The sequence below is a fragment of the Malus domestica genome, chromosome 11 (assembly GCF_042453785.1).
Source record: "Malus domestica chromosome 11, GDT2T_hap1".
In the NCBI taxonomy this organism is placed as follows: domain Eukaryota; kingdom Viridiplantae; phylum Streptophyta; class Magnoliopsida; order Rosales; family Rosaceae; genus Malus; species Malus domestica.
The window spans coordinates 18,564,660-18,581,664 of NC_091671.1; the positions used below are offsets into that span (position 1 = coordinate 18,564,660).

General features: G+C 41.2%; 1 long non-coding RNA gene across 1 annotated transcript; it reads right to left on the reverse strand.

The window, feature by feature from the left end:
- Window positions 1-9,042: 9,042 nt before the first annotated feature.
- On the reverse strand, window positions 9,043-9,944 carry LOC139189694 (uncharacterized). The gene is made up of 4 exons (XR_011573544.1): window positions 9,711-9,944; window positions 9,530-9,627; window positions 9,349-9,446; window positions 9,043-9,173 (listed from the first exon to the last, which is right to left on the reverse strand). It is a non-coding gene; the product is annotated as an uncharacterized lncRNA (long non-coding RNA).
- Between the last annotated feature and the right edge of the window lie 7,061 nt (window positions 9,945-17,005).

Genomic DNA, 17,005 nt, shown 5'->3' on the forward strand with positions numbered 1-17,005 from the left:
AGACTGCTCGCTAGACGGTCTGATGAATTGGCGGTTAAGGAGTCTCTGGCTCTTAGCGTGCAGTGTGCGGGTGATCGGATCATATTTATATATATTTTTACTTCGAATTCACTCGTCTTTTCTTAGTTAGTTCCTTACATTTTTGAGCTATTTACTATGTTTTTGTATTTTGTGTGATTTATCAAGCAAAGAAAAGAAAAGTAGCATAAGTGAATTATTAAGTAACAAATTCGTCAAAACTGCCTGTGCAGATTAGCTGACTTTGAAATCATGTTACAAACAGCTCAGAATGAATTAGAAAATGAGCCTTATATTCGTGGAAAGCTACGGATGTCTACTTTCTGGAGCAATTTACGGATTGTTAATATCATTTTTCTAGAAGAAGTTATGGGCATTGTAACACTGAAAGGTTCAGAAACGTGGACAGCACATACACAAAGAGAAAGGCAAGGCATGGATAGTTTGACATGGGCCGAAAATGGGTGGATTGTTGGCTGAAATAATGAAGAACATGTGTGTACAAATGCAAAGGAAAAACACACACACATGGGCAAAGGAAACACACACACATGGGCAAAGGAAACACACACACATGGGCATAAAATGGGTTGATTTGTGGTTGAAATGATGGAGGTCATGTGTGTGTAAATGTAAAGGGAAAAACATGGCAGAAAATGTGTGTGTTTTGTGGTTGAAATGATGAAGAATGTGTGTGTAAATGTAAAGAGGAAACATGCCAACACACCCACACAAGCTCACATGCAAAGGAAATGGAGTGGTCCTCTCCCTAGCCTATAAATACATCCACCCTTCACCATAACAAGGGGGAAGAAAACCAAAGAGAACACAATCCACCCATCCACCCTTCACCATAACCCACCTATATCCATCCACCACCATAATTTACCACTCATCCATCAAACCACACCTTGTGCCGCTACAAAGAGAAGAAGAAGGATCTTGGACGTGCTTGCCATTCAAATTGGATTGTTGGAGCGTTTTTAGGTGTTTTCTTTCTTTTGTTTTCAATGTTTAAATTTGTTTATCTTTGCTTTGTAAGTATGAGTGGCTAAACCCCTATTTAGTTAGGGGGAAGTTTGAAGCCATGAACATGCTTGAGATTTAAATTGATTTCTTCCAATTGTGATTTGATAAGTTGTGATTGCAATTCAATTATCTATTTTATTCATAACTAATTCTTGTATGTTTATTAAGGATGCATACTTAGTTTTCATGCATGAATTAGATGCTAGAATATAAATGAGTTTCACCTAATCGTTACAAATTTATATTCATAAGTAGTGAAGGTTGTTTATCACAATCGCGTTAATTGAATTCTTGGCATAAGTTTCATGCAATTCATAGTTACAAGTGTTTCGTCAATGCTTATGATTTTTATAGAACTTAATGATTCTTGCTTGTATCTCTATTATGCAATTCATGTAGGGAACTTGTGGGGAATGCTTTGGGTTGTTGTATGCAATCATCCAATTCAATGAAATTAGGAAAATCTGAGGATTAATTTAAGCGTACCTAATTAATCTGGGGTGTTGAGCATCATAGTTTATTGAAAAGCAATTGGAAATCAATTCATATACAAGTGTGTCATGTGTGAAGAACGGACCTCTAACTAATCCATCCATCATCTTATTTCTTAAATTTGTTTTACAATCTTCCTAGTTTTATAACTTGTTTGTTTGTTTCAAATTCATCAAAACTAAAATCCCCCTTTTACTTTCTTGTTTCAAAGTGTTTAAAATTTGTTTGTTTGTGTTTTAGAGTGTTTTGAGTCAAGTCAAAACCCAAAGTTGTGCTAGAATCAGAAACTGCCTAGTTTGTGTTTTTAGGCAGTTTTGAGTGTCTTTAAGTTATTTTGAGTCTTGTGAACCTGTTTTGAGTTCTTTAAGTCTATTCAAACGTTTTTAACTTTGTTTTTATGTTTTTGAGTTAGTTTAGAGGTTTTAGCAAGCCTTCCTAATCCCCGGTTTAGAACGATCCCTACTTACATACTTTACTACATTTGATAAAAAGAGGGTTTAATTTGTGTGCTTATATATTTCGCACCAAATTTTGGCGCCGTTGCCGGGGAAGCTCTTCTCTTTGGCGATGTTGCAATTCCTTATTTGTTCTCCAAGCAGATGTGGCAGCTTCTCTAGTTCTTCATCTCAGACTCCTTTCGCTGGGATGATTGTGCAAGCTGCATTCTTCTCTGCTTGTTTCTTCTGCACGACGGGCAGGCACGAGGGAGAGGTGTTGGTCTGTTTCTTTCTTCAATCTTTCCAAGTGCCCACCTCTTGCTCTCTTTCTCCTTGTCCTTAGTTGATGATGAATCAGCACGTTGTCTCCACATGCTTCGAGGTATCATCTTCACTTCCCTTATAAGTGAGAAACAAAGGGAAAGCATAAGATGATGAGTACACGAGAGCAAGAGCTGGCTGGAGAAAGGACAGGGAGAAAGCATGATATGAGATACTCTTGCTCTCAACCCTTATGATATGAAATACTTGTGCTCTGGATGGGTTGTTTGCAGGGGTATCCCAGGGGATGAAAAATACAGAGTGACTTGAGAGGGTTTGTTGGAAAGCCATTTCAGAGAGGATGAAGGGTTAAGTGAGGCTGAAAGTTGGGTGAGACTGCTTCACTTTGAAGTTCAACATTTATAGAATTTTCTTAATGGCTGGGAAGGCATTGTTCCATTACTCGTGTCGGCAAGCCTGGGATAATTTAACAGTAGTTTCCACGTGCATTCCGCTTCTCCAAAAAATTTCGACAGATTGCGCGTGATTTACGCAACGCAGATGTGCAAATTGACAGATGCTGACACGTCTCGATAAAGCAGAGGTCTCTTTAATATCCGGAATTTACGCTTCGAGTTCTGAGCTTCGTTGAGGGCAAAGATTGCATGTGACAAGTGCTGACGAGGCTGAGAGAGACAGATGGTTGGAATCGGTGTTTCGACAGACTGCCCGTGATTTTCGCAAAGCTCAGTTGCGTGTGATGGGTGCTGACGAGGCTGAGACAGTTGACACTCTTTGGTATCTGGAATTGGTGGTTTGTGAGCAAGCCCAACTTTTGAGAAAGCTGGCGCCTCTTCGATCTCCGAATGGCTTCTTCGATTTCTGAGCTCACCTCTTCGATCTCTGAAATCCCATCGCGTGCTGATTTTTATAGAGGTATGCAAGACGTTCAAAGCACTCTTGAATTTCTGCCTGTAAAAACTCCCGTTTTGCACTTCTACGATCTTGACTTGTCCGATCTCCTCTTTCTTTAATACCTCTGAAAAATGTCTGGCCCTTCCGACCGTCGTTTTGATTTGAACCTTTATGAAGGAGCAGCCCCTCCTTCTCCAGACAACATATGGCGCCCGTCCCTCATATCCCCTACTGGTCCTCTCACCGTTGGGGATTCGGTGATGAAAAATGACATGACCGCTGCGGTGGTGGCCTGGAACCTTGTCACCCCCAGAGATAACAGACTGCTCGCTAGACGGTCTGATGAATTGGCGGTTAAGGAGTCTCTGGCTCTTAGCGTGCAGTGTGCTGGTTCTGTGTCCAACATGGCCCAACGCCTATTTGCTCGAACCCGTCACGTTGAATCGTTGGTGGCTGAAATACAGAGTCTCAAAGAGGAGATTAGAGGACTCAAGCATGAAAATAAACAATTGCACAAGCTTGCACACAATTATGCCACAAACATGAAGAGGAAAATTGACCAGTTAGAGGAAAATGATGGTCAGATTTTACTTGATCACCGGAGGTTTGTGGGTTTTTTCCAACCGCATCTGCTTTCGTCTTCTGGGGCGGCACCGCGTAGCGAAGCTCCAACTGATCAAACTTCGATACCTCCTCCTTCCATGGCCCCACCGAATGCTGAGACTCCGCCGACTACTGCAACTCCGCCGACTACTGCGACCTCTCCCAAGCAGCCTTTGTGAAGGCTCTCTCTTGTATTATGCTATGTTTCTTTATTTCCCAGTTTGCTGTTCATTTCCACGAAGTTTAATGTTAAAATCCTTTGCATATTTGTTAATGTTTCAAAATAGAAAATCACAACAAAAAATAATTAAACAAGTAATAAAATTGACAATCAAGCAGAATAAATGGGTTGCCTCCCTTAAAGCGCTTGCTTTAACATCTTCCAGCCGGACGATGAACATAATTACTCCCCACTGGAGCCCACGGCATGCAAGGGAATGTCCTCCACAACATGCTCAACAAAGTTCTCATAGATTACATCCTTGAACGGAAATGGATAGTGATGTTTGTTGATGGGTGCGTTGTGTTGCCTAAGGTTCATGTTCATACACCCACCATTGGGGATTTACTCGGGTACCTGCACCAAAGAAGGGAACCACCTATCAACTTTAATGGAAATTGGATTTGGATTAGGTGGCTTACCTATGTGTTGTGATGAAGTGGCAGCAATGTGAACATTCTTCCCCATGGTGCGTTCGGCCAATTTGAGCATTTTGAGAGCAGTGGCCGTATGGTCCTTGTGCGCCACTCCAATTCCCTCGTCTTGCATGGTTCTTGATGCATCCTTTGTGCCTAGTGCTGAATGGTCCGGTCCTATATTTTCTATTTTATTAATGGCACAACAAGAATGAACAACATTAGGAGTCTCAATGGATTCAGAAATTTTAAAACTAATCATGTCACCACCAAATGCCATAGTTACTAATCCTTTGGCCACATCAATCTTCGTTTGAGCCGTTTTCATGAATGGCCTTCCAAGGAGGATGGGCAATGAAGGGGCATGGTCTGATTCATCCATTTCGAGAACATAGAAATCCGCTGGGAAGATTAAATGATCAACCTGCACTAAAATGTCTTCCAAAACTCCCTTTGGATAAGCGTTAGATCTATCGGCCAATTGTATGATTACACCATCATTTTTCAATGCTCCTAAGTTCATAGATGCATAAATGGAATATGGCATAACATTTATAGAAGCACCTAAATCAAGCATGGCAGATTTGAAACGGGTATTACCAATGACACACGGAATTGTAAAACTTCCCGGATCTTTGCATTTGGGGGGTAGTTTATGTTGCAAGATGGCGGAGACATTCTCACTTACATGTACCACCTCTTTCTCCCGGACACGTTTCTTTGTTGTACAAAGCTTCTTTAAACACTTGCCATACTTCGGGATTTGCTTTATGGCATCAAGGAGGGGAATGTTGACTTGCACCTTTCTAAACGTCTCTAGAACATCTTTTTCCTCCTCTTCATTCTTTGATTGCAAAAATCTGCTAGGAAAGGGGACATTCAAAGGAAAAACATTAGTAGGAATTGAATTTAACACATTCTTATGCTTATTGGACAGATTTGAAGGTTTAGGGGCCATGGACACTTGCGGGATAGGCGTGTCCACCTTTGCCGTGGGTGGGCATGCTTCCTCCTCCTCAAATTGAAGTTTTTCATCCTCTTTGTGACCTATTTTTGATGAAGAACCTGCCCCAATCTCTTTTCCACTTCTCAAGAGTATGGCTTTTGCACTTTCAAAGCCTCCCTTCGGGTTTGGAATGGTAGAACTAGGAAGCCTTCCTTGGTCTCTAATCTGCCCAACAACGTCGGCAATCTGCCCCATTTGTTTCTCTAGTTGGTCCACTCTTTTGTTTTGATTTTCCTGCCCATTAGTCAAAGTGGTTAGTAACTTAACAAGTGTATCATTATCCAAAGCATTACCTGAATTATTTGGGGCAGATTGTGGTTGGACTTGAGGGGGTGCGTATGGGTTGTTGTAGAAGCCCGGGGGTTGTTGCCTAAAGCCTCCTTGTGGTTGGGCTTGTTGTGGCTCTCTCCATTTGAAGTTTGGATGGTCTCTCCACCCCGGATTATACGTGTTGGAGTATGGATCATGTCTTGGCTGATTTTGGCTTTGAAACCCAATGGCATTAGCACTCTCCCATCCACCATTCTCGATGAGTTGAGGACACTTTTTGGAAGCATGTCCTTGGATAGAACATACGCCACACACCATGGGTCCTTGAATCTTCATTCCCTCGGCCATCTGTGAAATAATAGAAGTAAGATTAGCTAACTGAGATTGAATATTGGATGCGGAACTTACCTCATGCACTTGTTGCCGTGGGGGTCCTCTTTGGCCTACACCTTCGTATTGTTGAGCGTTTAATGCTCTATTAGCAATCAAGATTTTTACAGCCATGGGCGTTTTGTCCACCAATGCTCCACCCGCCGAAGCATCGAGCATTTGACATTCAAGTGGTAGGAGCCCTTCGTAGAAGTATTGCAAAAGCAACTCCTCCTTCATCTGATGCTGTGGACAAGAAGCAACAAGTGATTTAAATCGCTCATAATATGTAGGAAAAGACTCACCTTCATCTTGTTGAATTCCACTTATTATTTTACGAAGAAGAATGATGCGAGAAGTTGGGAAAAACTTCTCCAGAAACGCCCTCTTCATACTCTCCCAAGATGTAACTGTATGGGGAGCCAACTCATATAACCAATCCTTGGCTTTGTCCATTAAAGAGAATGGAAAAGCCTTCATCTTTAAAATACTTCCGTCAACGGTAATCGGAGTCATACTTGAGCACACCACTTCAAATTCTTTCAAATGTTTGTTCGGATCCTCCATGGACAGCCCATGGAACTTTGGAATGTGGTGGAGCAAACTTGACTTTAACTCGATCTCTTCAGTTTTACCTTGAGCAGCCATGGGATATTGGATACACAATGGTGCGGCATTATCCAAACCCGAGGCGGCAAGCTCCTTGAGCGTACGGTTGTCCATGGCTATACCTTGCTCTTCTCCACCCACTTGTGCCGTGGGCTTCTCTTCAACCTCAACTTCTTGCTCTTCTAATTCAGGCTCGGGACTAGGAGGATTAGACTCTTGCAATTTCTTTTTCCTTCTCAAAGTCCTCTCAAAATCACCGTCAAAGTCGGAGATATGCTCACGAACAGGTTGTGAGCTACGAGTCATAAACTAGTACCTAAAAACAAAGAAAACAAAACAAATCAGCAACTTAAACAGAAACTTAAAGAAAATACAATAATTCGAAAGAAAACAATCCAAGAGATTAGCAAATTAAACAGAAACTTAAAGAAAATACAATAATTCGAAAGAAAACAAATCAGCAACTTAAACAGAAACTTAAAGAAAATACAAATCAGCCTCTTACTCCTATGATCAGCCCTTGGCCCTTCGCCCAGTGGGGACTTGATTTGATCGGCCCAATGCCGGCAGGGAAGGGCAAAGTCTGTTACGCAGTCGTTGCAGTGGACTACTTCACAAAGTGGGCCGAAGTAGAACCCTTGGCAACCATTACTGAGGCAAAGATAGAAGACTTCGTGTGGAAGAACATCCTTTGTAGATTCGGCATTCCCAATGCGATAGTCACTGACAATGGGCGACAGTTTGACAACAAGAAGTTCAGGTTGTTCTGCTCTAAGTTCAACATCAACTTATGCTTTGCCTCTCCAGCTCATCCCCAGTCTAATGGACAAGTTGAGGCAATCAACAAAATAATCAAGCGCACTTTGAAAACCAGCTTGGACAAAGCTAAAGGCTGTTGGCCAGAATTTGTACCCCAAGTTCTTTGGTCATATCGCACTTCATATCGGACTTCAACAGGAGAAACTCCATTCTCACTTGCCTTTGGCACAGAGGCGGTTGTCCCTGTTGAGCTCGAGCAAGCAACATTCCGAGTCCAGAACTACATTCAAAGTGAAAATGACAAACAACTCACCCTCAACTTGGATTTAGTCGAGGAACACAGAAACCAAGCTCACTTGAGGAATGTCGCCTACAAGCAGCGCATCTCCAACTATTATGACTCTAGGGTCAAGCCTCGTTCTTTCAAAATAGGAGACTGGGTCTTAAAGAAAAGATTACTCTGCGACAGAGTCCCGAGTGAAGGCACACTTAGTCCAAACTGGGATGGACCGTATGAAGTCATTGGCATCAGTCGCCCTGGCTCTTACACACTTAGAAGCTCCGATGGCAAGACCCTTGGCCATCCATGGAACGCTGATCACTTGAAGTACTACTATAAATAGACTCACGATGTACAAGTGTTGAGCTATAGCCGTTCGGCATCCTATGTAATGAAGGCCATTTGGCAATGAATTCAATAAAGAGGTAATTGAGCTATATCCGTCTTCCACAGTCACTACAAAACAAGCAAATGAAGACCGTGTCAAGCGCCAAAAAAAAAAAAAAAAAAAAAAAAAAAAAACAGCTCCATCCAAAAAGCTTCACCCGAAAAGCTTCACCTCCAAAGCTTCACCATCAAAGCTTCACCTAAAAAGCTTCACCCAAAAAGCTTCACCCGAAAAGCTTCACCTCCAACGCTTCACCCACAAAGCTTCACCCACAAAGCTTCACTTAAAAAAGCTTCACCTACAAAGCTTCATCTACAAAGCTTCATCTACAAAGCTTCACCATCAAAGCTTCACCTAAAAAGCTTCACCCAAAAAGCTTCACCCGAAAAGCTTCACCTCCAACGCTTCACCCACAAAGCTTCACCTAAAAAGCTTCACCTAAAAAGCTTCACCCACAAAGCTTCACCCAAAAAAAAAAACTTCACCCGAAAAGCTTCACTTAAAAAAGTTTCACCTACAAAGCTTCATCTACAAAGCTTCACCATCAAAGCTTCACCTAGAAAGCTTCAACACCAAAGCTTCAACACAAAACCTTGCTCCAAATAAACAAATTTTGTTCACAAAACCCAAGATGCCCTTGAACTTGTACAAAAACACTTGGGTAAACATAAACATTTTTTGTTTTACACCCACAAGGGCCCAAAATTTTCCTTCTTATTTATTCACTTATATATGTTCCCAAACATATTATAATAGATCCAACAACAAGCCAAAGTCCCAAGTTTCATAATGGACAAAAGTACAAGCAATTCATCAATAATGAAGGTGCTACAAAACTTGGAATCTGCCCCAAAATAGAAATCCAACCCAAGAGACTTTTTCTCTCTCTCCCTCTTCCGCCTCCTTTCATCTATCAAATTTCTGCAACCTCTGCTCTTCTCCAATGGAGCTGAATTTTGGACACCCTATAGTTCTTGAGCATATGAACAACTTTCAAGAAGGAACCATTTCTTTTTGAGCGACGGAAATTAAAGTGTTGAAGCTCCAAACATGATAGTCGGCTTCTTGCAGATTTCGAAGCTGTTGTGATGTTTCGAAGATCTGGAAATATTTAACCGTTAGTTCATCCTGAATTTTTGATATGTTATGAAAGAGTCGATGATGAACAACTTCAATGAAGAAAGCATACCGATCTGAACAAGAGAAAATGGAGTTTCGCAACTCACAACAAATCTGATGGGTTGACAGACAAATAATAACCAGTCATTCATCATACCTGAGTTTCTTGAGTTATACAGCTCCGAGGGATCTCAAATTTGGATATGTTGTAGTTCACAAGCTGAGGAACAACTTCAATAAAGAAAGCATACCGATCTGAACAAGAGAAAATGGAGTTTCGAAGCTCACAACAAATCTGACGGTTTGACAGAAAAATAATAACCAGTCATTCATCATACCTGAGTTTCTTGAGTTATACAGCTCCGAGGGATCTCAAATTTGGATATGTTGTAGTTCACAAGCTGAGGAACAACTTCAATGAAGAAAGCATGCTGATCTGAGCAAGAGAAAATAGAGTTTCAAAGCTCACAACAAATCTGACGGGTTGACAGACAAATGATAAACAGTCACTCATCATACCTGGATTTCTGGAGTTGTACTGCTCCGATGGCTCTCCAATTTGGATATGTTGTAGTTAAGGAATTAACGAACAACTTTCATGAAGACAACTTTGTGATTCGACCTACAGATGATGGTGTTATGTTGAAAAACAATTCCGGTTGTTAGGGGAAATGAAAAACAATTCCACCAAAGAAACATCATTATGATGTTTCATCATTATGGTGTTTTCATCATTATGATGCTTTCATCATTGTGATGCTTCCATCATTGTGATGCTTCCATTATGATGTTAATGCACCAACGGTTACACCTTCTGCAATTCCACTTATTCGGGCCTAGCAACCTTCATAAACAAAATCTATGAAGAAAAAGTCCGGGGCTACCACTTAGAAAACAAAAGAATGAAGTTTTGGTACTTACGACATGGACTATTAGCAAGACACCTCATTCGTCAACTCCCTCGACTAGAGACTTGGGGGACTCCCACCATATGCTACTACGCCTTGGTACTCAAAAGTTCGTGACTACTCAGTGACTTGGATTTTTCAAGTCTCCAACCGAGAAGTTTTCCTCACTCGGGAAATTAAGGGAACACTACCTCAGACTACATGCTTCACTCACAAAGCTTCAACAATACAGGTTTCAACAAAAGCAAAAATTCAAAGAACTTTATGAAGAAGGCTTTGGTGTATTTAACACAATATGTTGAAATGAAGCAAAGGTTATTTATTAATATTTTCGATAAGCCACAAATATGTACATATACATGAGTCAAAATAAACAAACAAAAGGGAGCCTTCACAAAGGTTGCTTAGGGGAAGTCTCAGCAGTCGGTAGAGCCCCAGAAAGAGAAAGCACCGGAGGGTGGTTATCCGGAGCCTCAGTACTTGACAAAACCCCAGAAGGAGGAGGCATTGGAGGTTCATCATTTGAAGCTTCATTACCAGGTACAGCCCCAGAGGACGAAGGCAATAAATGCCTTTGGAACAAACACAAACCGCTGATGATCAAGTAAAACCTTACCATCAGATTCCTTCATCTGGTCAAGCTTCCTCTTCATGTTTGTAGCATAGTCATGGGCGAGCCGGTGCAACTGCTTATTCTCATGCTTGAGCCCTCTAATCTCCTGTTTGAGACTCATCACTTCAGCAGCCAATGATTCAACTTGGCGGGTTCTAGCAAATAGGCGTTGGGCCATATTAGACACAGAACCTGCACACTGAACACTAAGAGCCAGAGAGTCCTTAACAGCCAACTCATCAGACCGTTTGGAAAGTAGTCTGTTATCTTTGGGAGTGAGAAGGTTCCTGGCCACCACTGCAGCGGTCATATCATTCTTCATCACAGAATCCCCAACGGTAAGAGGACCAGTAGGGGATATGAAGGATGGGCGCCATATGTTGTCTGGAGAAGGCGTGGCTGTCTCTTCTCCAAGGTTCAAGTCAAAACGACGGTCGGAGGGTCCAGACATTTTCAAATGTGTTGAAGAAGGAAGAGGTCAGACAAATCAAGATCTTAGAAGTGCAAGAAATGAGCTTCTACTGGTAGAGATTCAAGTGTGCTGTGGAACTTAATGTCAGCCTCTATAAAAATCTGCACTCGACGGAGCTTCAGAAATCGAAGAGGCGTTTGCTTTCTCAAAAGCTGGGCTGCTCAGAGACCACGAGGGCCGATCTCAGAAATCGAAGAGGCGTTTGCTTTCTCAAAAGATGGGCTGCTCAGAGACCACGAGGGCTGATCTCAGAAATCGAAGAAGCACCTGCTTTTTCAGCCTCGTCAGCACCTGTCACATGCACACTCAGCTTTGCGGAAATTACGGGCAATCTGTCGAAGATTTCTGGTGAAGTAGAAAGCACGTGAATCTTACTGTTCAATCACCGCTCTCCATATGCACCATCAACACCTCGGGTACCACATATAACTTTGTCAAAGATCTCTGACAAAGTTTAGGCACGAGAATTTCGAAGTTCCAGCTACCCTACTATTACCCATAAGGGTAAAGGAACAGCACCACTGCTTGACAACTGGAAAGTCCCTATGTGTGTCGACCTCCGTGTTTTGCGGCAAGACAGGTTGGCAAGAACGTCCAACCTTTACTCACATTCGAGAAAAGACTCCCAACATAATTACTTTCTCAAAAACCGGAGTAGCACCGCTTTCCGAATCTCGAGAGTCAGATCCTCGACGGGATTGCTTGTTCGAAAACCGAAGAGGCACAACTCTCAGAACTTCGAGAGCCAGATTTCCTTAGATAAAGCTTGTCTGTAATCTTCACACGTAACATCAGCTTTCCAGATACCACATACCACTTTTTCAAAGTGCTCTGACAAAATTAAAACACGTGAAGCTGGCAGATCCCACTACATTGATGTGACCAAGAAGGGTAAAAGAATAGCATTACTACTTGTTATTGGGAAATCCCTATATACATTGACCTCCCTCCTCAACGGACAGGCAAACCTGCAAAAATGCTCAACCCTTTCTCGCATTCGAAGAGGCACCCTCAACATAACCTCTCGAAATACTCAGCTTTATTTCCCCCCGATAATACCTCAGCAAATAAGCCACACCAAGAACAAGAGTATCTCATATCATCAGGGTCGAAAGCAAGAGTATCCCATATCATGCTTTCTCCCTGTCTTTGTCTTTGTCCTTGTCCACACCTGCAGGACAAGGAGAAAGAGAGCAGTCAGTCGGAACCTGAAATCAAACCTCCAATTTGGAACTGACTGCCTGGAGCCTTTGCCTGGTTGCTTACTTAGCATTGCTCTCGAGTACTCATCCTCAACTGCTGTCAAGGTCACGAATTCCACCGGCAAATACCTCATGACAGTTGATCAGATATTGGCTCTTTACACTAAAGCTGCCAAGCGTGGATGAGTCACTATGAAGGAATGTTCTGAAGGACCATTTAAATGCAAAGGTTGCACACCACTTCTGCCATGCAAAAGATTGAAGCAGAAGGTTCAACGGTGAGCTGAAACAGATCACTACAGCACGACACCTTTCCATACCACATTCATTATTCCGTCAACAGCAAAAGTATCCCATATCATCAAGGTCGAACGTACTCTAGATTTGATGGACTTGTTTTGACCCTCAAATTTTTGAATCGGCCTTATACTCTGAAGGGCACCAGAAAACCCTCCAGCACAGTTCAAGAATAAGCCTGTGGAAAGTTACTTCTTCAAAAGCAAAAGTATCTCATATCATCTCTTATCCATTTGCTTCTCCTTATCCTGGCAGTTGAATGAGAGACAAGGAGAATGAGAACAATCAACCGGAAGCCGACGTCAAACCTCTGATCCTGGGTTGCTTACTTGGAAGTTTGACTGCTTACCTTGTCTGTCACCTCTTTCGGCAGATCTCCTAGCTCGGCGACTTGGGGGACTCCTACTATAGGGTTCGTATCACACTTGACTAAGCCCGAAACTACAACTAAGCTTCAAGTGAAATTGATACATTACCTTGTGCGTCAACATCAGCTAAGTACACCATTCCCGGATGGAGGAAAGGTACTTCCAGAGAAGGGCAGATGAAGATCAGACCACACTTCGGTACTTAGAAGTTTCGTGATTACTCAAGGGATTGGATCTTGCAAGTCCCCAACCGAGGAGTTTCCCTCACTCGGGAACTTAGGGGAGCACTGTTTGTACCATACTTGACCAATCCCGAAACTACCGAGCACCGGCCAACGCTATACTGTCAAGGACCCAGAAGAGTTCCCCTCCGACCAGGAGGCCAATCACTACTCGACACGTGTCAAGATTAGAAGCCAATCAGAGCGCAGCACGTGTCAACATCAAGAACCAATCATAACATGACACATGTCAATGTGACAAAGCTACAAGTTTTTCTATAAATAGGGGTCATTCCCCCACAATATTGCCTAATGCCATTTTGTGTGAAATCATTCACAAGAACTCACTAAATTGAGAGCTTGATCCTTTGTACTTGTGTAAGCCCTTCACTACTAATAAGAACTCCTCTACTCCGTGGACGTAGCCAATCTGGGTGAACCACGTACATCCTGTGTTTGCTTCTCTGTCTCTATTCATTTACGTACTTATCCTCACTAGTGACCGAAGCAACCAAGCGAAGGTCATAAAACCTGACACTTTCTGTTGTACCAAAGTCTTCGCTGATTTTGTGCATCAACAAAACTTATGGATGGAAGGCTAGCTAGGAGGTTCTTCTCCACACATGTCACACTTGCATACAAAACGATTTCCAGTTGCTTTTCGATAAGCTATGAATACTCAACGCCCCAAATTAACCGTGAATTGCACTAATTAACCCTCAGTTTTTCCACAAGTTATTGGATTGGATGATTGCATACGACAACCCAAAACATTCCCTACAAGTTCCCTACATGAATTGCATAATAGAGATACAAGCAAGAATCATTAAGTTCTATGAAAAACATAAGCATTGACGAGGCACTCGTTACTATGATTTGCATGAAACTTATGCCAAGAATTTACTTAACGTGATTGTGACTAGCAACCTTCACTACTTGTGAATATAAGTTCATAACGATTAGGTGAAACTCCCTTATATTCTAGCGTTAAATTCATGCATGAAAATTAAGCGTGCACTCTCAACCAACATACACAAATCATTTTTTATACGATCGGATAAGTAAATTGAATTCACAACTTATGAATCACAACTGGATGTAATCAAATCATATTGCAAGTATGAACATGGTTTCGAATCACCCCCTAACTAAGAGGGGTTTAGTTCCTCATACTCACAAAGCAAAGATACATAAAATTAGACATTAAAATCAAAGGAAAGAAAACACCTAAAATGCTCCAACTTGGGTAGCAAGTGCATCCAAGAATTCTCCTTTGCTTGCTTGCGGCAGATTGCTTTGTGGACGGATTTTTGGGTAGTTTTATGATGTAGAATGGATGGGGAATGGTATGGAAAGGTTTAGGGTAAGTGTGGAGGAGTGTTTGAGGGTTGGAGGGTGGTGGAGAACTAGGCAAAGAGGGTGGAAGAAGGTGGAGTGGCTGTTATGTTTTCTAGGCACTAGAATGGTGTTTTTGGGGTGTTTTGCTTCCTAGGGTGTGTATGGACGAATTTTTGTGATAAAATGATGAATATGGGGGATTGTCCTTTGGCCAAGAGGTGTAAACATGTATTTATAGGCCCCAAAAAACCTTAGAAAATCAGGTTAGGTTAAGGATGAAATGCATGGCAATTTGTGTGTGTGGTGTGCAATGGTCCAAGGGTGAAAATGAAGTAATGATGCAAAGTGTGAAGGGTAAAATGGAGTGGTGTTGTAGCTAGGGAGCATGAATGATTGTGTACATTGCATAGAGATGGAAAGGGAGGTGAAATGTGTCAACAAATGGGTCAAAGGTGCAACAACATGTGTTGCACAAGGCATTGGATTCCAAATGTGAATGATGGAGCATCAATTGGTGCATGTAATGGATGTAAATGTTGTCTAAAATCTAATGAGTGAAGGGAACAAGAGGTATCAAGCAATTGAGTGTAATAATTAAATGAATTGAAGCATGAAATTAGAAATTATGTAGGGGACAAGAGTGATCAAGCATGGCATGGAATCCAAAGGGAATTCTATGTGGTTTGCATGGCAAGGAATGCAAGTTGGGGTGACAGATTTTTGGGCTGTTTTCTTCATCTTTTGGACCATAATTCTTCATATTCTTGGCCTCTTTAGTTCTCAAATTCGTCCATCCACTTGGCCCATGCATTTGCTATCCATTCCAAGCCCGAAACATGCTCCAAAGGCCTCCAAAATGCATCTTCTTGCATACTTTGTCCATAAAATCTGAAAACACACGAAAATGACTTTAAACATTAAAATAACTAAGGAAACACGACATAAATGCACAAGAACAAGCCAACTAAGTCGCATAAATGTGCTCCTATCAAATTCCCCCACACTTAGCTTTTGCTAGTCCTCGAGCAAAACAAAGAGATAAAACGAAACAAAGTAAAAAAAACACAACCTAAACCTACCAACATTTGCCTCAGGGATTTCCAATGCACATGACATGTTAAAAATCATTATCCCCATAGATTTGAGTCATCTTCACACTTAAGCACGTACTTAATCATAGTCACTACTTACTTGTTCACAATTAATCGATTAAAATAATGTTTTTGATGTAGTAACATGCCTTAGAGAAATCACTCAATTCCTTACAAGATATGCACTCAATTTTCACTCAGATTTTCTAACTACACACCCTATACTAGTTATATGTGAGAAGATTGATGTAGATATGAAAACGAACGCTCACATATATGTATCACAAAGAAAGCAATTTCTGGAGTTAATAAGCATGTTTAGATATGATCTCATGAATGGAATGCTACTACTTAGATGCGAGAACCAGTGACACCATATGCTCATATCAATTTCAAACTCCACATATTGAAACACATGACACTCAAGATAAAGTTAAGGGTTGGAACGGGGCTTGGGGTGATGGCTAACAAATGAAGGATAAGGATAACAATCGTTCTTAAAGCAATAGCAAGTAAAGTAATGAAATTGAAACTTAGAATTCACTTAGATTGCAGAAATCAGCTTTTAGACACGAAGGGAAAATTCAAGCAATATTTAGGGCCGAATTCTATGTTTTGGACCCTTTCTTCAACAAGCAGCACTTTAAAACTCCTTTTCGCATATTTTTTTTTTTCAACTCTTCTTTTCTTTTCAACAAGCATAATAACTCACACTTCCCCCACACTTGTTTTCTGCCATACATTAATCAAAAGAAATTCAATTTGAATCATGTTTTACTATGCTTCAAGAACAAGGGTATGGATGGTCCTAAATTAGGCTAGGTAAGGATAATGTGGTTTAACAAAGAATGTAGGCTATCAAGGCTCAATGGGGTTAACTTAAACATATAACGATATGGGATACATGGCAGTTTGGCTTTGGTGGTGGTAACTACACAACTTCATCTTGAATATGTTTTATGCAAATCAATAGCATGCTTTGAATGAAATAGGCATGAGTTCTAGCATTTGGAACTAAATGATGAAACGCCTTCTAAGTAATAACCAAGCAAAGAATAATGAGATCATGCAACGACTTTAGAAAACAAGAATGCACAGATTTTAACTCTCCAAATAAACGTTTAAGCTCAAGTCTTACAAGGTTGTAGCGTTAGTTTGAGTTCTTTCCTTCAAGCATGTTACAAAAACTAATTTTTTTTCTTTTATGATTACATGTGATTTCATAAGTTATAACCACAACCACGCATAAATAAAGAGTAAATCAAACTTTCATCCATGTTTATAACTCTCTTTAACAGTCATGC